This window comes from Macaca thibetana, chromosome 2 (genome assembly GCF_024542745.1).
Source record: "Macaca thibetana thibetana isolate TM-01 chromosome 2, ASM2454274v1, whole genome shotgun sequence".
Lineage (NCBI taxonomy): Eukaryota > Metazoa > Chordata > Mammalia > Primates > Cercopithecidae > Macaca > Macaca thibetana.
The window spans coordinates 49,545,872-49,568,992 of NC_065579.1; positions in this window are offsets into that span (position 1 = coordinate 49,545,872).

Consider the following 23,121-nt stretch of genomic DNA (forward strand, 5'->3'; position numbering starts at 1 on the left):
CTTCAAGGCCTAGGAATGATTGGGAATACTTTCCCTGCCCCAAAGGGGGGACTTTTTAAAAGTCTTTTCCAGGCTCCTACATGCGTGGAGCAAACTCGAACATGTTTCAGGTGTCTTAAACTTTCTTTTCTTATGCTAAATTCTTCCCTTCCCCTATTCAAGTGGCTAAGGAAACCTACTCAGCCTCTAGTTCCTATCATTAAAGTTCATGGAATGCGAAGCATGGGAAAGTATGACCTTATCAAATTATAAGGATGCTAAAAAATCAAAGGGTATAACCAGGCACCAAAGGAAAGCTCATAGTTGACTCTGGAAGGAGTGCATGCAAAGTGGCACCAGTACCAGTCATGCCCGTCCATGTGAAAAGACTACCAAACAGACTTTGTGTGAGCAATAAAGCTTTTTAATCACCTGGGTGCAGGCGGGCTGAGTCTGAAAAGAGAGTCAGTGAAGAGAGATAAGGGTGGGGCCATTTTATAGGATTTGGGTAGGTAAAGGAAAATTCCAGTCAAAGGAAGGTTGTTTTCTGGGGGGCAGGAGTGGGTGTCACAAGGTGCTCAGTGGGGGAGATTTTTGAGCCAGGATGAGCCAGGAAAAGGAATTTCACAAGGTAATGTAATCGCTTAAGGCAAAGACTGGCCATTTTCACTTCTTTGGTGGTGGAATGTCATCAGTTAAGGCGGGGCAGGGCATTTTTCCCTTCTTTTGCGATTCTTCAGTTACTTCAGGCCATTTGGGCATATACGTGCAAGTCACAACGGATAGGATGGCTTGGCTTGGGCTCAGAGGCCTGACAGTATCCACCTAAGGCCAGAGATGTCTGGAACTGTAAGATTGAACCCCACAGGAGGACGCTCTGGGGGATCCTCTGGAACTCAAACTCTCCAAAGAGGACACTCCTGACAGAGGTTCTGAGGTCTAATAATAAGCCCTCTTTAGAATTTTTTCTTGAAGTTGCAATGCTGCTTGGCCTCCAAATTGTTTAGAATCTGAAGTTTATTGTCTAATGGGAAAGTGGCATGGCGTTGCATGTATCCAGGCTTTTGTACTGCTGTTCTAAGCAGGGGGCCTGGTTAATGTGTGAAACCCTCCTTTGGTACTGTTCTGCCCCAGTATTCCTTGGAGTTTGGGGAGGTTTAGCCTTAAAAAAACAAACTGCCATGGAGACTGCTTTACCCAAAATTTTGGTTCACAGCTTTCCTTGGATTATCTATCGGGGCAAAGTAAAACTCACAAGCTTATATTGCTATCTCATGGCTAAGGTTCCAAGCTATTGGATCTTTGTTTATGTGTGTGTGTACATGTCTAGATGTATTTATTTGTATGTACACTTATTGTTTATGTTGTGTCTACCAAATTGGCTTATAAGTAAAAGAGCACTCATAACTTAAGTAAATAAGTCTAAGCAATTTTCAAGTTCACGTAACTTAAGTACGACCTTGCTAAACAAGCTAGCTTTAAAATTATTGGTGGAATAAAAATAGAAAGGCCTTCCAAATTGTGAGCATACATTTGGTCTGAATTTTATGTTTGTCCTTGCTCGATATTTTAAAAGGTCAGTCTTAATTCAAGCTGGAAGCTGCATGAGGTGAGCCTGCCTCCCATTCTATTCAAAGTCTCACTGAGATAAATGCATATCTGACTGCTTCCTTTCGAAAGGCTAATCAGAAACTCAAAAGAATGCAACCCTTTGTCTCCCACCTGTGATCTGAAAGCCTCAAACCCCCTCTCGTCCCACCTTTCCAGACCAAACCAATGTTTGTTTTACATACGTTAATTGATGTCTCATGTCTCACTTGTTAGAAGTAAAAATTAAGTACAGTGAATGGGATAAATGTTTTAGGTAAACTTTTTGTGTAAATTAAAATCTTAAGGTTATTTTGATACTCATTTAATATCTGGGTCATTTCCAATTAAAACAGGGTTGTGATAGAGGAAATATGTTTCTAAAATTGTGAAATTGTTTTTATGTATAAATACTCATATCTGATAGTTCAGGATTTCTTGCTTTTTAGGGTTTCATTAAAGTTTTAGGTTACTAAAGATAAAAAAAACTTTAGTTAACACAGAATTCTGTATACAAAATATGCCAGAAAGGGTTATATTATTAGTGGAGAAAATAATTTTGTCTAATTCAGAAGTCATCTAAAGGTTAGTTCAAATTACAAATTTGAGAAGTTTATTTATAAAACAATGTAGTAAGGCATCATTAAGTAAGGGAGAAAGATGTGGAAAAGGTTTAAATAATAAAATATTCTTTAAATCCTGATAGAGAATTGCAGACATTTGGCTAATTAATATTTTCATAGATAAAGGTCTTAGTCTTAATCAAAATAATAAGTATTGTAAGGAAATGCATTGGCAATTTGGCAATTCTTTTTTTAATACAGTAAGCATGAAACTGGATTTAGTGTGGAGTCAAATTTCATACATGCTTGCCTTTCTTCACACTACATTTAATTTACTGTTTTGTGTGGATAGTGCTAGAGTATTTATTGATCACATGCCTAAAGTGGATTTCTTGATTGCACAGAATGTCTAATGATATTGGTGAACTTAAAGATATGGAATTGTGTAATGAGGAATAAAATATTCAATATGCGGGGTTTTGAGGGCTGTAGATAACACTGTAGCCTCCAGGGTAAGTTAAGTAGGAAGATGTAGGGTTGGTTTACTGTTTATTTGTTTTTGCTTTGTTATGCCCAGTCCGTTTATTCCCCAAAGAAGACCACCAGAGTCCAGAGTCGAAGCTAAGCAGCAAGGATCTTTATTACAGGTTCGAACCTGGAACTCTCACTCACTCTCGAAATGAGAGGGTCAAGAGAGAGAGAGTTCCCCCACAGAGCATTAAACAATGTTATATAGTCTAAGAAGAGTGGTCATAGAATCATTATACAGATCAGATGTATGATTGGCTGGTGTTTGAACAAGGCGATTTGGCTAACTATGATTGGTTCCCGCCATTTCTGGTATCTCAGTTCAACCCTTGAGACGGAAGAGCAGTTTCTGCACAAAGGCAGTTAATTATATTGCGTCAGGTTGCACAACTGGTTTATGGCAGCATGAGTTTATCTTTACTTAAACATGTCTTGTGACCTAGCCCCAGGAAGAAAAACAGGTACTTACAGAACTTTCAAAACTTCTGGTACGTGCAGAGATAAGAAAGCAGATCAAAGGGTGTAGCAATAGGGAGCAAGGAGGGTGGGTATGTCTTTTGTGTTTTTGTGTCCTTTCAGCTTCTAATTTTCATTCATTTTCTGTTCATTCTCCTCTGGCTTTGCCTGTGTATCCATACATATAAAGCCAAGATGCTTTTTAGATTCTAGTGGAAGGCTTTTATTTGGTTCTGTGAAGAGTTATTTTCTTTCCTATGCATTTCTAGCAAGTAATCATCCATCACATTTATCTGGAATGACTAAGCTACCTTTGTTGGGCTTCAGGAATTAATGCAGCACACTAACATTTTATCCTTAAACTAACTTTTTGGATTTTAGGCTCCCTGATACCTTCAGTGTGTTGAGTATATTCTTACAAATAGAATTTAAGTCATATTTCTCTCTCTGCCTAGTTTCTCCAAAATTTGTAAACCATCTATGAATATTCCAAATTCATGGCAATGTGTTTGTCTGCATACCATCAAGCAGGGTCACCAGGGACGCTCAGGGAGAGAGAACCCAGAAGCCTGGCATGCCAGCAAAAGGGTAAGAATTTCTTACCAGGCAGTCTCTGGCCTCTTTCTGTCTGTGCAAACTGGTTAATCTAATCTTTGAAGTTTTAAATTAATTGGTTTACTAATAATAAGAACTTAAATCAAGTATTTTGTCAGAAAAGTAGAAAGTATTATGCGTTTTAGTTCATGTCACTTTAGCAATATTTGGGGGAAAAAAAGATGGTTTTCAAGATTATTGGTAAAATGCAAATTTCTTCAAAATGTAAATGTGGTCTAAATTATACTCAAATATTAGGTTTGATAAATGCTATAAGATCATAAACTGCTTCTTTGGCTTTTGAAAATTATTTAACTTGCCTGCTTTCTAGCTAGAGAAAGCCTGGGGACATGTGTGGTTAGCTACACCCCTAGCTATACTGGAAATAGTCAAACCTTATCAGAACACAACTTACCAGGTCTTACTTTAAAATTTGCCATTATAACATACAATTAAGACCACATTGCACTTATTCCAAAATTGACCACATAGTTGGAAGTAAAGCACTCATCAGCAAATGTAAAGGAACAAAAATCACAACAAACTGTCTCTCAGACCACAGTGCAATCAGATCAGAACTCAGGATTAAGAAACTCGCTCAGAAACCCATAACTACATGGAAACTGAACAACGTGCTCCTAAATGACTACTGGGTAAATAACGAAATGAAGGCAGAAATAAAGATGTTCTTTGAAACCAAAGACACAATCTACCAGAATCTCTGGGACACAGTTAAAACAGTGTGTAAAGGGAAATGTATAGCACTGAATGCCCACAAGAGAAAGTAGGAATAATCTAAAATCAACAACCTAACATCACAATTAAAAGCACTAGAGAAGCAAGAGCAAACACATTCAAAAGCTAGCAGAAGGCAAGAAATAACTAAGATCAGAGCAGAACTGAAAGAGATAGAGACACATAAAAGCCTTTCAAAAAAATCAATTAATCCAAGAGCTTGTTTTTTGAAAAAAATCAACAAAATTCATAGACCTCTAGCAAGACTGCTAAAGAAGAAAATAGAGAAGAATCAAATAGAGGAAATAAAAAATGATAAACGAGATATCACCACCAATCCCACAGAAATACAAACTACCATCAGAGAATACTATATACACCTCTATGCAAATAAACTAGAAAATCTAGAAGAAATGGATAATTTCCTGGACACATACACCTTCCCAACACTGAACCAGGAAGAAGTTGAATATCTAAATAGACCAATAACAAGCTCTGAAATTCAGGCAACAATTAATAGCCTACCAACCAAAAAAAGTCCAGGACAGATTCACAGCTGAATTCTACCAGAGGTACAAAGATGAGCTGGTACCATTCCTTCTGAAACTATTTCAATCAATAGAAAAAGAGAGAATACCCCCTAACTAATTTTATGAGGCCAGCATATCCTGATACCAAAGCCTGGCAGAGACACAACAAAAAAAGAGAATTTTAGACCAATATCCCTGATGAACATCGATGTGAAAATCTTCAATAAAAATACTGGCAAACCGAATCCTGCAGCACATCAAAAAGCTTATCCACCATGATCAAGTCAGCTTCATCCCTGGGATGCAAGGCTGGTTCAGCATACACAAATCAATAAACATAATTCATCACATAAACAGAATCAACACTAAAACCACATGATTATCTCAGTAGATGCAGAAAAGGCCCTTGACAAAACTAAATAGCCCTTCATGCTAAAAACTCTCAATAAACTAGGTATTGATGGAACATATCAGAATAATAAGAGCTATTTATGACAAACCCACAAACCCACAGCCAATATCATACTGAATGGGCAAAACCTGAAAGCATTCCCTTTGAAAACTGGCACAAGATAGGGATGCCCTCTCTCACCACTCCTATTCAACATAGTATTGAAGTTCTGCCCAGGGCAATCAGGCAGGAGAAAGAAATAAAGGGTATTCACTTAGGAAAAGAGGAAGTCAAATTGTCCCTGTTTGCAGATGACATGATTGCATGTTTAGAAAACCCCATCATCTCAGCCCAAAATCTCCTTAAGCTGATAAGCAACTTCAGCAAAGTCTCAGGATACAATGTCAATGTGCAAAAATCACAAGCATTCTTATACACCAGTAACAGACAAACAGAGAGCAAAACCATGAGTGAACTCCCATTTACAATTGCTACAAAGAGAATAAAATACCTAGGAATCCAACTTATAAGGGATTTGAGGGACCTCTACAAGGAGGACTACAAACCACTGCTCAACAAAATAAAAGAGGACACAAACAAATGGAAGAACATTCCATGCTCATGGATAGGAAGAATCAATATTGTGAAAATGACCATACTGCCCAAGGTAATTTATAGATTCAATGTCATCCCCATCAAACTACCAATGACTTTCTTCACAGAATTGGAAAAAAACTGCTTTAAAGTTCATATGGAACCAAAAAAGACCCCACATTGCCAAGACAATCCTAAGCCAAAAGAACAAAGCTGGAGGCATCACTCTACCAGACTTCAAACTATGCTACAAGGCTACAGTAACCAAAAGAGCATGGTACTGGTACCAAAACAGAGATGTAGACAAATGGAACAGAACAGAGACCTCAGAAATAACACCACACATCTACAACCATCTGATCTTTGAAAAACCTGACAAAAAACAATCAATGAGGAAAGGATTCCCTATTTAATAAATGGTTCTGGGAAAATTGGCTAGCCATAGGTAGAAAGCTGAAACCTGATTCCTTCCTTAACACCTTATACAAAAATTAATGCAAGATGGATTAGAGACTTAAATGTAAGACATAAAACCATAAAAACCCTAGAAGAAAACCTAGACAATACCATTTAGGACATAGGCATGGGCAAGGACTTCATGACTAAAACACCAAAAGCAATGGCAACAAAAGTCAAAATTGACAAATGGGATCTAATTAAACTAAAGAGCTTCTGCACAGCAAAAGAAACTACCATCAGAGTGAACAGGCAACCTACAGAATGGGAGAAAATTTTGCAATCTACCCATCTGACAAAGGGCTAATATCCAGAATCTACAAAGAACTTTACAAGAAACAAATTTACAAGAAAAAAAACAAACAACCCCATCAAAAAGTGGGCCAAGGATATGAACAGACACTTCTCAAAAGAAGACATTTATGCAGCCAACAGACACATGAAAAAATGCACATCATCCCTGGTCATTAGAGAAATGCAAATCAAAATCACAATGAGATACCATCTCACACCAATTAGAATGGCGATCATTAAAAAGTCAGGAAACAATAGATATTGGAGAGGATATGGAGAAATAGGAACACCTTTATGCTGTTGGTGGGAGTGTAAATTAGTTCAACCATTGTGGAAGACAGTGTGGCGATTCCTCAAGGATCTAGAATTAGAAATACCATTTGACCCAGCAATCCTATTACTGGATACATACCCGAAGGATTATAAATCAGGCTGCTATAAAGACACATGCACACGTATGTTTATTGCAGCACTATTCACAATAGCAAAAACTTGGAACCAACCCAAATGTCCATCAGTGATAGACTGGATTAAGAAAATGTGGCACATACACCATGGAATACTAATACAGCCATAAAAAGGATGAGTTCATGTCCTTTGCAGGGACATGGATGAAGCTGTAAATCATCATTCTAAGCAAAATATCACAAGGACAGAAAACCACACACCACATGTTCTCACTCATAGGTGGGAAATGAACAATGAGAACACTTGGACACAGGGCGGAGAACATCGCACCTCAGGGCCTGTTGGGGGGTGGGGGCATGGGGAGGGATAGCATTAGGAGAAATACCTAATGTAAACGACGAGTTGATGGGTGCAGCAAACCAACATGGGATATGTATACTTATGTAACTAACCTGCACGTTGTGTACATGTACCCTAGAACTTAAAGTATAATAATAAACGAAAGATTACTGGAAACAGTTTTACATACAAGGTGTGTAAAAACAATGGAATGTGTCTGTGTGTTTTTTAAGGTTATAAAATGTTTTTGCTTCTTTCAAATTTTTGAGTCATCATTTTGGCAAAATAAATAATTCATTGTATTATGGAATTCCAAAATCAAACTTCAGTTTCAAAATTGGATTACCTAATGCCTGGCTTTCTGGATGAATCACAGTGCTCCTGAAAACACCCAGAAAAGAGGTCGACAGGATTATTTGCCAAGATTAGATACATGGGATTGCCAAAATGATGTTTCGTCTTCTTTTGGTTATATATTTGTGAATAATAGTAATATATATTCCTAAATTGTATAGGATTTCTAAAATTCTAATGCCTAAATATGTGCTATCAATTATAGTTATGGTTATTATGTTATGTTATTGTAAACCACAATAATAACCACATTTCTTTTCAGTGCTATTTACCTAATTTGGAAAAACAACTGTTATCCAAGAGGATATAAGTCTAATGTTATTTAAGCATGGACTCATGAAGAAACAGGATAACCACCTTGTCCTTCCTGAGTCCTTAAACCTTTTATTATTAAAAGTTCTGTGTTCCATGACTCATGGAAAAGACATAATGATCCAAATTGAACACATTGGTGTAGTGACTTATAAATTACTAAAATAGTTTATAACCAATGCTTGATCCCATATTCCTGGGAAAACAATTAAAGCTTCAGGTACATTTAGTCACCTGGTGGGCTATGTAAGTATTTTATAAAGGAATTTCATTCAATTGTTATTTTCAGTGCATGTTTTCTGGTTGTATAAAAGCTTTCCCATGCCAGAAGATTGATGTTATAACAGGAGATTACTATGCTACAGTGTATTTTCACCAGGTAAAAAAGCTTTTTATGGTTTGGATCTTCTGAGAATATTGGAGAAAGACTGTCCTTGCCATCCACACTATAGTAAAACTTCAGGACCTTAGGCTTTCATTTCATGATCTCACGACTAAGAAGGGTGCATCCACACTTTTGGAACTGTGCATCCAGTGGAACCCTTGAGGTAAAGCCAACCAGGGACATTTCTCCCAAAATAGAAGACAGCATCCTTGATGTGAACAACTTTTCTGAAGTTCACAGATTAAGACTTCTACTGTCATGAAACTCTTACCTTTGAATGTTTTTCTTGCTTATACCTCCATGAACTATGGAAGTGGTAAAGGGGCTGTTGTGTGCACTCATGGGGTATACTTTTATTTGTGAAGGAGTTTGTGGCCAGCCTTATACATGAATAACCTTATACTTTGCAAGATAAATGATAAAGGCCCAATGTAGGTAAGAAACTGTAATGGTACATGTGTTGCCTCATAATTGGTCAAAAACAAAACATTGGTTCACTCCTCTTAACCCACACCATGGGTTAAGGAGAACATTGCCAGAAGGCCTTCACTCTTCTAAAAGCACATCATTTGTTAGATCCTTTTTGCATGGTTTAAATTAAAGGAAGCAATGATTAGAAATGTATCCCTCATGATAGGTTCCATAGCAAATTCTACTGTAAAGGCTACAGTTACATAACAGACTTTAAATTCTCTTGTGAAAGTTATGCTAAATAATAGAATGGGCTAAACAAAGAAGTATCTGTGTAGCTGCTGGCACTTGTGGCTTATGGATAAATACATCAAATGAAGATTATAAAAATTCAGTGGTAGGGGATTGATGAAGAAATTGCTTAGTCAAGTGAGTAAACTCTTTATCTAGCTCATTATTAGATCTATTTGATTTTAGGAGGTTTGGTTTATGGGAATCCTGGGTAAGGAACATACTCCAAACTCTTGGTATTATCCTCCCAATAGTCATAATAATCGTCTCCCTGGTGCACTGTATTTTCTTAAAGGCTTTAAGTGCTTGAATGTAGACATCTCTAGAATGTCATATGCTCTCTCTTCAACTGGAATAACAGGAGCTGAAAGAAATGTGCAACCATGAGGACACCATAACCTATAAATGACATGCTGAGACAGGAAACCCAAAATGATGGTAACTGAGAGTGGCAATAAGACCCTAAGTTTTGGTCACACTCTCACCTAAGTGAGAATCTAGCCAAAAAGGGGGGATTTTTTAAACAAAATTCTAGGAGGCCATTGTTTTGCACTAAGCTCATGCACTAGACCCCATATAACTAAACCAAACCAAAATGGAGTTGCTTGTGCTAAGACTTGAAGGAAATACATGGATTCTAGAACAGACCAGGTTTTGTTTTTTCTCTTGCAAATCTCTATTACAAACATTCCTGATGAGATAGGTATCCACCCCCTGAAGTTCCCATTAAATCTTTTAACAAAATTTATTTCCTCTCACCTGGAGACCATCAAGCTTCAGATGATCATGCAACAAAGGCTCCAGCCAGTTCCAGGTGAAGACACCAGCCCTGGCCATCAAGGAGCTACCCTGCCTCCCCTAGACAGAGCAGGGTGAGAGTTCTGTGATCCCCAATAGGAAGGGACTCTGCCTCAAGCCAACATGGAGCAGTTACAGAAAAAAGATCATCAGTCCCCCTGCCTCCCATAAAGATTTATGAGGGATCACATTTCTTGGGGAAAGATGAGGCAGGAAAATAGGATCTGGAGGCAGGGAACATAAGGCTGATTCACACTTCAGTTATAACAGGAAATATCCTCTCCAGAGGGCATACACTGAGTAAACGACTTTGTAACTTTACTTAATCCTCATTTACATAGGGCGGACCCAAGTAGAGGGCATTTAAACTCACACAAACTCTGTAACAGGGTCTTTGAGCCCCTGTGCTGAGGCCGGCTCCCACACTGTGGAGTGTAATTTCATTGCGAATAAATCCCTTCATTCCTTCCTTGCTTTGTGCATTTTGTCCAGTTCTTTTTTCAAGACGCCAAGAACCTGGACAACTCCCATGTTAACAAGCCCACACCACATGGATTTTCACAAAGGGTGGGAACAATCTTCCCCTCCCTACAAAGTCCAGCAGTGTTGTAGCAATGGAGAGCAAACAGGCAGCATAGCGGTTTGCTCTGGACTGAGGGGATAGGGTCTCCCCTGATCCTATTTTGGTTGTGGCTACCAGAAGGGCACTTTTGTGGATCTCAGGCATACTGCAGTTGGAAGTCAAAGGACAATGTCTATATAAACTGAAGGCCACAGCCCTGTCAGAGGGTAAGAGAGCAAAGCAGATCCTGTTCCTTCCAGCCCAGGATGAGGAGCTGGTACAACACACCTCACTCAATCCCTACCCCTAAAGACTTTAGTGCATCTCAACACAATCTGCTTGCACCACTTTCCTATGCACCATCAGGGAGGGTGCCTTCATTCACTATTGGGCTACCTGAGCATGAGCCAGCCACCTACTAAACTGGACACTGAACTGCACCATCAAATCAAAAGCCTACTGTCAGAAGGGCCTAGTGCTAGTATACAAGATATTCAATCTGAGACCTCTGCACTCTCAGCCCCACCAAAGATAGTGTGTTAGCTCCTATATTCAAAACATCACCACAATAAGCAGCATTTGAGAAAGTCACTGCACAAAAGCTACGCATAACCAAGGAATCCACACAGCGCCCTGAAAGCAAAGACACAAAAACCCACAAGCAAAGACAAATCATACACAATATACACCACAGTCATAACATCAAAAAAATTAACAATCCCATATAGATGATAGCAAATTCAAAAATAAGAAGTGACATCTCCTTCAGATGAGAAGCAATCGGTGCAAAAACTCCAGTGGTACATGAAGACAGTGTTTTGATACTTCCAAGAGATCACGCCAGTTTTCTAGCAGGGAATTCTCACCAAAATGAAAATTCTGAAATGACAGATAAATAATTCAAAATACGGATTGAAAGTAAGCACAATGAAATCCAAGAGACAGCTGAAAATTAACACAAAGAAATCAGAAAAGTGGTTCAGTATAGGAAAGATGAGATAGATATAATTTTTTTTAATACAGCTTCTGAAATTAAGAGAATCACTAAAACAATTTGAAAATGCAGTTGAAAGCTATAATAATAAACTAGACCAACCAGAATAAAGAATTTCAAAGCTTGCAGACTTGGCTTTCAAATTAATCTAGTCAGACAAAAATTTTTAAAAATAATTTCTTTTTATTATTATTATACTTTAAGTTCTAGGGCATATGTGCACAATGGGCAAGTTTGTTACATAGGTATACACGTCCCATGTTGGTTTGCTGCACCCATCAGCTTGCCATTTACACTAGGTATTTCTCCTAATGTTATCCCTCCCCCAGTTCCCCACCCTGCAACAGGCCCTGGTGTGTGATGTTCCCCACCCTGTGTCCATGTGTTCTCATTGTTCAGCTCCCACCTATGAATGAGAACATGTGGTGTTTGCTTTTCTGTCCTTGTGGATAGTTTGCTTAGAATGATGATTTACAGCTTCAGCCATGTCCCTGCAAAGGACATGAACTCATCCTTTTTTATGGCTGCATAGTATTCCATGGTATATATGTGCCACATTTTCTTAACCCAGTCTATCACTGATGGACATTTGGGTTGGTTCCAAGTTTTTACTATTGTGAATAGTGCTGCAATAAACATACGTGTGCATTTGTCTTTATAGTAGCAGGATTTATAATTCTTTGGGTATATACTCAGTAATGGGATTGCTGGGTCAAATGGTATTTCCAGTTCTAGATCCTTGAGGAATCACTACACTGTCTTCCACAATGGTTGAACTAATTTTCACTCCCACCAACAGTGTAAAAGTGTTCCTATTTCTCCACATCCTCTCCAGTATCGGTTTCCTGACTTTTTAATGATCACCATTCTAATTGGTGTGAGATGGTATCTCATTGTGGTTTTGATTTCCATTTTTCTAATGACCAGGGGTGATGAGCATTTTTTCATATGTTTGTTGACTGCATAAATGTCTTCTTATGAGAAGTGTCTATTCATATCCTTGGCCCACTTTTTGATGGGGTTGTTTGTTTTTTTCTTGCGAATTTGTTTAAGTTCTTTGTAGATTCTGGAGATTAGCCTTTTGTCAGATGGGTAGATTGCAAAAATTTTCTCCCATTCTGTAGGTTGCCTGTTCACTCTGATGGTAGTTTCTTTTGCTGTGCAGAAGCTCTTTCATTTAATTAGATCACATTTGTCAATTTTGACTTTTGTTGCCATTGTTTTTGGTGTTTTAATCATGAAGTCCTTGCCCATGCCTATGTCCTAAATGGTATTGTCTAGGTTTTCTTCTAGGGTTTTTATGGTGTTAGGTCTTACATTTAAGTATTTAATCCATCTTGAGTTAATTTTTGTATACAGTGTGAGGAAGGGATCCAGTTTCAGCTTTCTACATATGACTAGCCAGTTTTCCCAGCACCATTTTAGAAAAGAATTTCTAAAAACTGAACAAAGTCTTTAAGAAATATGAGATTAAGTAAAGTGACCAAATCTATGACTTATTGGCATTCCTGAGAGAGAAGAGGAAAATATAAGCAGTTTGGATAACATATTTGAGGGAATCATTTTGGAAAACTTTTCTTATCTTGCTAGAGAGGTAGACATTCAGATATAAGAAATTCAGAAAAAAACTGCAAGATACTATACAAGACAAACATCACCAAGGCATATAGTCATAAGGCTGCCCAACGAAGCCTAATAAACAAAGGAGGAATAAAGACTTTTCCAGAAAAACAAATGACAAAGGAATTCATCACCACTAGGCCAGTCCAACAAGAAGTGCTCAAAGTAGTTCTAAACATGGAGATAAAAGGATGATACTTGTTACCATAAAAGCATATATGAGTCTCAATTTCACAGATTTTATAAAGTAACCACACAATTAAGATTATGAAGCAACTAGTTAACAGCACTATGGCAGAAACAAAACGTCACATCTCAATATAAATGTTGTTTGTAAATGACCGAAATACTCCAGTTAAAAGAAATAGATTGGAAAATTGAATAAAACAACACCTACCATCTGTTGCCTACAAGAGACCCACCCAACATGTAAAGACACCAACAGGTTCAAAGTAAGGAGAAGAGAAAAATAGAGCACACAGAAGGACAACAACAACAACAACAAAAAAAAAAAAAAAAAAAAAAAAGGAGAGGTTGCTATTCTTATATCAGATAAAGCAGACTTTAAATCAACAAGAGTAAGAAAATACAAAAATAGGGATTATGTAATGATAAAGGGTTCAATTCAACAAGATTTAACTATTTTGGGCCAGATGTGGTGGCTCATGCCTGTAATCCGAGCACTTTGGGAGGCCTAGGGTGGAGGATCACTTGAGCCTAGTAGTTCAAAACCTTGTCTCTACAAAAAATACAAAAATTAGCCATGTGTGGTGGTGCATGTTTGTAGTCCCAGCTACACAGGAGGCTGAGGTGGGAGGATCCCTTGAGCCCAGAGGCAGAGATTGCAGTGAGCCAAGATCACACCACTGCATTCCAGCTTGGGCAACAGAGTCAGTCTCAAAAAAAAAAAAAAAAAAAAAAAAAAAATTTAACTATTTTTATATATATATATATATATATATACACTTTTACATATATATATGTAAATACATACATATATGTATTTAATATATATATAAATGCATACACACCAAACACTGGAGCACACAAATTTAGAAAGCAAGTATTACTAAACCAAGAAAAACTGAGAACAGATGTATAATACAAATGGGAGTCTTCCATATCCCAAAATACCCCACTAATAGGACTAGATAGATCACTGAAGCAGAGAACTAACAAAAAAATCTGAACTTACATTGGATACTTGATCAAATGAACCAAATAAACCTATCCAGAACATTCTACCCAGCAACTGCAGAGTATACATTTTTCTCATCTGTGCATGGGATATTTTCTAAAACTGACTATATGCTTGGCCATATGGCAAGTCTCAGTAAATTCAATAAAAAATGAAATCGTATCAAGTATCTTCTCAGACCACAAAATTACAAATCTATACCAAGAGGAACTCTGAAAACCACACAAGTACATGGAAACTAAACAACTTCCTCCTGAATGATTTGGGGGTAAATAATGGAACTAAGGAAAAAATCAAGACATTTTTAAAAACAAATGAAAATAGAGTCATAATATATCAATACCTCTGGAATACCACCAAAAGCAGCGTGAAGAGGAAAATTTATAGTGCTAAATGTGTATATGAAAAGGATTGGAACATCTCAAATCAATAATCTAGAGTCACACCTAAAGGAACTAGTAGCATAAGAACAAACCAAACTCAAAGATAGCAGACAAAAAATGAAATAACAAAGAACAGAGCAGAAGTAATTGAAATTAAGACAGAAAATACATAGATGATCAGAGCAATAAAAAGCTGTTTTGTCAAGAAAAAACAAAATTGATGGGCTGCTAGCTAGATAAAAAAAGAAAAGATTCAAATATGTACAATCAGAAATGATAAAGATGACATTTCAACTGATACCATGGAAATGCAAAAGATCAACAGACACTACTATAAACATCTCTATGCACACAAACTAAAAAACCCCGAAGAAATGGGAAAATTCCTGGAAACATACAACCTCCCTAGATCAAATTAGGAGAAAACTGAAATTTTGAACAGACAAAAAATGAATGGTAAAATTGAATCGGTATAAAAAATCTAACAACCAAAAAAAAAAAAATAGCCAAATTCTACCAGACATACGAAGAAGAGCTGGTACCGATCTTGCTGAAGTGATTCCAAAAAATTGAGGCATTCCTCTGAAACTCTTTCTATGAAAATAGTATCATCCTGATACAAAAATCTGGCAAACACACAAAACATAAAATTACTACAGGCCATTATCCCTGAAAAACAAACACACAAAAATCCTCAATAAAATATTAGCAAACCAAATCCAACAACACATCAAAGGTAATTTATCGCAATCAAGATGACTCAACATATCAATAAATGTGATTCACTGCATAAACAGAATTAAGAAATTAAGAAGAAAAATTATATGATTATCTCAACAGATGCAGAAAGAGCATTCAAAAAAATTCAACATCTCTTCGTGATAAAAGCTCTCAACAAACATGGCATCAAAGGGACTATCTCAAAATAATAAGAACCATATAGAACAAATCCACAGCCAACCTCATACTGAATGGGAACAGTTGAAAGCATTTCCCCTAGGATCTTGAACTAGACAAAGATGTCTGCTGTCATCATTCCTATTCAACATGCTGCTGGAAGTCCTTGCCAGAGCAATCAGTCAAGAGAGAAATAAAAGGCATCCAAATTAAAAAAGAGGAATTTAAATTATCTCTGTTCGGTAATGACAAGATCTTATGCCTAGAAAATTTTAAAGACCCCAAAAGACTCCTAGACCTGATAAACAACTTCAGTGAAGTTTCAAGGTATGAAATATACAAAAATTAGTTCTATTTTTATATACCAAAAATGATCAAACTGAGGACCAAATCCAAAATTCTATTCAATTTACAATAACCACAAAAAAATAAAATACCTAGGAATACATTTAACCAAGGAGAGAAAGACCTCTACAGGGAGAACTATAAAACACTGATGAAATGAATTGAAGATGATACCAATAAATGAAAAAACAACCCATACTTAAGGATAGGAAGAATCGATACTGTTAAGATGACTATACTGTCCAAAGCGATCTACAGATTCAACATAAAACTTATCAAATTATTAATGCCATCTTTATGGAATTAGAAAAAACAATTCTAAAATTAACGCAGAACCAAAAAAAGGGCCCAAATAGCCAAAGAAATACTAAGCAAAAAGAACAAAGCCAGAGGAATCATATCACCTAACTTCAAATTATACTGCAAGATTATAATAACCAAAGCAGCATGGTACTAGTACAAAAAAAGATAACTAGATGAATAGAAATAGAACAGAATGCAGAACCCATAAATAAAGCCATGTAACTACAACCAGCTGATCTTTGGCAAAGTTGACAAAAACAAACAATGGAGAAAAAATGCCCTATTCAATAAATGTTGCTGGAAAACTGGTTAGTCATACACAAAAGAATGAAACTGGACCTTTATCTCTCACTATACACAAAATTAACTCAAGATGGATTAAATACGCCAATGCAAGACCTGAAACTATAAAAATCTTGAAAGAAAACCTAGGAAAAACCTCCTCTAAACAGTGAAAAATTTATGACTAAGATCTCAAAAATAAATGCACCAAATATAAAAATAGACAAATGGGACTTAATTAAACTAAAGATCTTCTGGACAACAAAAGAAACAATCAATAGGCCTAAGCACAGTGGCTGATGCCTGTAATTCCAGGAATTTGCAAGGCCAAGGTGAAAAGATTGCTTGTTGGCAGTGGCAACTCCAGAATTTATATGAAAGAATTTAAGTAGCAACGATTTAACTTAAATACAAGGCCAGATGGATTGCTTAAAAATGAAAAAAAAGACTATTTTAATTAAATTCCATATTTATTTGGGATGACTTGAATCAAAATTTGCTTAGAGTGCACAGTTTTTATTTCATTTTATTTTATTATTTATCTATTTTTAATTTCACTTTAAGTTTGAGGATACATGTGCAGAACTTGCAGGTTTGGTACATAGGTATACATTTGCCATGGTGGTTTGCTGCACCCATCAACCCATCATCTAGGTTTTAAGCCCCACATGCATTAGGTATTTGTCCTAATGCTATCCCTCCCCTTGACTCTCACCCCCTGAGAGTCCCCATTGTGTGATATTCCCCTCCTTGTGTCCATGTGTTTTCATTGTTCAATTCCCACTTATGAGTGAGAACATGCAGTGTTTGGTTTTCTGTTCCTGAGAAACGATGTTGAGAATGATGGTTTCCTGTTTCATCCATGTCCTTGCAAAAGACATGAATTCATTCTTTTATATGGCTGCATAGTATTACATGGTGTATATGTGCCACATTATTCAGTCTGTCATTGATGGACGTTTGGGTTGGTTCCAAGTCTTTACTATTGGAAATAGTGCTGCAATAAACATATGTGTGTATTTATCTTTATAGTAGAATGATTTATAATGCTTTGGATATATACCCAGTAATGGGATTGCTGGGTCAGATGGTATTTCTGGTACTGGATCCTTGAGGAATCACCACACTGTCTTCCACAGTGGTTGAACTAATTTATACTCCCACCAACAGTGTAAGGGTGTTCCTATTTCTCCACATCCTCTCCAGTATCTGTTGTTTCCTGACTTTTTAATGATAGCCATTCAGGCTGGTGTGAGATGGTATCTCATTGTGGTTTTGATTTACATTTCTCTAATGACCAGTGATGATGAACATTTTTTCATGAGTCTGTTGGCTGTATAAATGTCTTCTTTTGAGAAGTGTCTATTCATATCCTTGGCCCACTTTTTGATGGGGTTGTTTTTTTCTTGTAAATTTGTTTAAGTTCTTTATAGATTCTGGAGATTAGCTCTTTGTCAGATGGATAGATTACAAAATTTTCTACCATTCTATAGGTTGCCTGTTCACTCTGATGGTACTTTCTTTTGCTGTGCAGAAGCTCTTTAGTTTAATTAGATCCCATTTGTCAATTTTGGCTTCTGTTGCCATTGCTTTTGGTGTTTTAGTCATGAAGTTTTTCCCCATGCCTATGTACTGAATGGTATTGCCTAGGTTTTCTTCTAGGGTTTTTATGGTTTTAGATCTTACATTGAAGTATTTAATCCATCTTGAGTTAATTTTTGTATACGATGTAAGGATGGGGTCCAGCTTCAGTTTTCTGCATATGGCTAGCCAGTTTTCCCAACACCATTTATTAAATACGGAATCCTCTCCCCATTGCTTGTTTTTGTCAGATTTGTCAAAGATCAGATGGTTGTAGATGTGTGGTTTTATTTCCGAGGCCTCTCTTCTGTACCTTTGGTCTATATATCTGTTTGGTGCCAGTACCATTCTGTTTTGGTTACTGTAGCCTTGTAGTATAGTCTGAGGTCAGGTAGTGTGATGCCTCCTGCTTTGTTCTTTTAGCTTAGGATTGCCTTGGCTATACGGGCTCTTTTATGGTTCCATACAAAATTTAAAGTAGTTTTTCTCTAATTCTGTGAAGAATGTCACTGATAGTTTGATGGCAATAGCATTGAATTTATAAGTTACTTCGGGCACTATGACCATTTTCATGATATTGATTCTTCCTATCCATGAGCATGGAATTATTTTTCCATTTGTTTGTGTCCTCTCTTATTTCCTTGAGCAGTGGTTTGTAGTTCTCCTTGAAGAGGTTCTTCACATCCCTTGTAAGTTGTATTCCTAGGTATTTTATTCTGTTTGTAGCAATTATGAATGAGATTTCACTCATGATTTGGTTCTCTGATTATCTATTATTGATGTATAAGAATGCTTGTGATTTTTGCACATTGATTTTGTATCCTGAGCCTTTGCTGAATTTGCTTATCAGCTTAAGGAGTTTTGGGGCTGAGACAATGGGGTTTTCTAAATACACAGTTATGTCTTCTGCTAACAAAGATAATCTGACTTCCTCTCTTCCTATTTGAATACTATTTTTTTCTTCTCTTACCTGATTGTCCTGGCCAGCACTTCCAATACCATGTTGAATAGGAGTGGTGAGAGAGGGCACCCTTGTCTTCTCCCAGTTTTCAAAGGGAATGAAAGCACAGTTTTTAACTTAGATTATGTCTTTATTTGGTGACTTGGTGGAGAGAAGGGACACAATCAAGGACTCTATTGTTTCCACTGTGCACAAATAATCAAGATCAGAGTAGCCCACGGGAGATTACAGTAGGCCATAAATAATGTTTCTTAAGTTGTTAAATCAGAATGTCTGTCTATAAAGAAGGAGTATTATAAAAACTTGCAGGAACATAAAGAGGACAATGATAGACACTGGTACCTACTGGAAGGGAGAGGGAAACAAGGAGGAAAGGGTTGAAAAACTAACTCTTAGGTAGTATGCTCAGTACCTGGGTGACAGGATCATTTGTACCCCAAATATCAGCATCACACAATATACTCAAGTAACAAACTTGCACATTTATGTACTGAATCTAAAATAGAATTTGAAATAAAAGACTTGTATGTGACTGGAATCTAAGGATGTTCTTAAGTAGTTTACTTCCTGCCATCCATAATTATAGTGTCACCTATATGCCATATATAAAGGCACTAGATAGAATTCATTTTTATACCATCAATCATGGCCTTAATTGTAATTATTATGCCATCCCTGGTTCATTATTACAAAATTGTGGTGAAAAATGTCTTCACTTGTGTAATAATTTTTTAGGACCCATTCTCTGCTTCCTACACCTTGTATCATTTCACTGCATTAAGTATTCATTCAGTAAATGTTTTCTGAGTTTAACAGAGAAGCTAAAAGTGGCTCTGCTGCTTTAAGAGGGATCACTAGTCTAGACTGGTCTAAGAAGCATTCTGGAATATACGCCATGTTCATATCTGGTTGACACTTAAAATATTCTTCTTTGTTTTTTAGACCTCTTCTAAGTTTCCTTCTTTATTATTCTATATGTTACTCACCTAACAGCACAACCAAATAAGACTTCTTAATGTTTCCTACAAATGCCTCACAGTGACCTACTTTTGTGCCTATGGTCTAGCAATTTCTTCATTCCACAATGTCCTTTAGACTTCTTACACCTATATCTTTCGTCTTGAAATACTACTTATCTCTGAAAAAGCTCTCAAATTGCACATCTTCCAGTATTAGCATGGGCAGTGCCTTACCAAGTTGAAGAGGCACGCTCAACCTGCCTAGTCATTGGGGTAAAGTTGCCACCCTAGTGGGCCTGGAAAGCAGAGCATCTGAGCCAAAGAGGATTATTCTTGAGCCTTAAGACGACCTAGGGTACACATTACTGTGTTTTGGGCCCCCTTGGGACCTTTTACCCCCTTTCTTCCATCTTATTTCCCCCTTTTGGAATGGGAATGTCTATCCCAATCCTATCTGATCAATATATTTTGGAAGCATATAACGTGTTTGGTTTCACAATCTCACAGCTGCAAAGAAGTTTTGCCTTAGGATAAATTGTACATCAGAGTTTACCCATTTCTGATTTAAATGATCTTTAGATAAGACTTTGGACTTTATAGTTGATGTTGGAATGAGTTAAGACTGTTGGGATGGAATAAATATATTTTGTGTTCTAAAAAGACATGAATTTGAGAGGTTAACAGTAGAATGTTATATGCAGAATTTTTTGGCACCCAACATTTGTGTGTTGAAATTCTAACTCCCAGTGTGATGGTATTAGGAGATGTGTCCTTTAGGAGTTAATTAGGTTTAGATGAAGTCATGAAGTTGGGTCCCCATGAATGGGATTAGTATCCTTGTAAGAAGAAATACAAGGATTGTCTTTCTCTCTCTGGGCCGTATGAGGATACAAACCTAAAAACTAGGAAGGGCCCTCATCAGACACTGTATCTGCTGATACCTTGATCTTGTACTTTTCAGGTTTTAGAACTGTAAGAAATAAATGTTTACGGTTTAAGCTGTCCAGTTTGTCTATAGCAGCCTGAACTAACACATTTTCTGAAACTTTTATTGTTTCCTCCTCTATTACACATAATTGGCACTTCATAAAACATCCTCCTTTGTGCCTTTTCTATTGACTAATGTAATTTTCTGCCCTGTATTTCAGTAGTCTTTTATTCTCAATTTTCTCTCTTTTGTAAACTGTACTCTCTTTGAGGAAAAAGGACAGATACTATCCAACCCTTTGTAGGGGCTGCTCCACAATTTTTATAAATTAACTGCTTATTTCCTAAAACTGTATTTCCCTGGGTTGCATATACATAGATAATTATTGCAACTGGCCCTATGGTATATTGTAAAGCAGCAAAAATACCACCTGCCAGCTTGTTAGAAATGTAGAATCTCAGGTCCCATTCTAGATCCACTATATCAGAATCTACATTTTTGAAAGATCCCAGGTGACTTATATGCACCTTAAAGTTTGAGAAACACTCTATACGTTCATGTATTAGTATCAAGATGGCTGAGTGTGAATCTAGGCCTCACTGTTTGCTAGCTAAGCCTCATTAGACACATTAAAAAGGTTGAGTAGTTTCAAACCTAAGTGACCAATAGAAACATCGTACTACAGAAGGCACGCAATAATCAACAAGAGGAAATTTATTTAAACAAAGACATCAGCATTCTAATGACACCAAAAGAAGACTCATTCAATATTAGATACTATATTAAAACACATTCTGAATCACTGTGTCCTTTACTGCAATATGAAAAAGGTTGATATCAGGGTATTCTACTCAAAATTGTAAATAGAAGTCATGGAAGTCTGTAGAAGATGTCTATAACAGGAAGATATTTTCACAGAAAAAAAGGATGGATTGTAGGAAAACAGATTGTCAAATGGCAGAAATATTAGAAGACTATTGCAATAGTAAAATGATAATTATACTGGTCTAAAAAAAGAAGTATCAGTAGGAGTGCAATGAGATTTAAAATACTTTGAAAAATGAGCATCAATGAACTGTGGAGGTCGGTTAGAGGTAAAAAGAAGAGAGTTGAGGAAAACTGAAGATGACTGAGCTATGGGGTATTAGAACTCACAAGCCCAATTCAATCTGTACCATGGGACAGTCAGAAATTCTGTTTCCTTACTACTTGTCACTATTAAATCTACTATAACAAAATGAAATTGGCATATGAGGAATGAGAATTTTCTCTTTATTCTATTTACTTTATTTGGGAGATGGTGAGGTTGGTAGAACTTTGCAATAGAAAAAGTCCATGTTCGAGGTCTCTGGGAACCCTAGGGAATGAATATATAAATTTCTTCCAAGGAAAGCATTCAATTGGTAATAGCATTATTTTGGATACATATGTGCATATAAGATAGTGAATAATCTAAATAAATGAAAATAATAGCATGTTATAATTAATATCTATTAACTAATTTTCTCCATATATTTATAATTCTTTGCATTTTGTAGTACTACTCAATTAACATTGCACTAAATGTCTTAAAATTTGGAAACCATAAAGACGTTAGCCATAAGATTTGAAAATAAATGTGACTTTACTATCCTATATAGTTTATTCATTTATAAAGAGCTATCTTTTCTGTGATTTCATTTGTAAAATGAACTTCGTGGTTCATTTAAATTGGGTAGATATAGATACACTGGGTTAATTGAAGAGAAAAATAATTTTTAAAACTTATTTTCAAATATATGCATAATTTCATACCTGTTCATGATTTTATCTCATGTCAGCAATTTAAACAAGGTTTAAAGAAAAAATGTATTTTAGGAGCTGTAACACTCTAACTTTCTGCTATAGTTTATCACTGTAAAAATCATTTCTATAATTATGCAGTCTTGCTTGCATTACTTGATAATTAGCTTTAATTATACTTTCAGCCAATTACTCAAAATGTGACCTTTTCTAACAAAAGTCAGGCAAGAAGAATGTAGGTGAGGCACAGAAACTGCACAGTACACAATAAACAAATTGGTGATAGTAATTTTTTATTTTTTGCTTATCTACTCAACACTT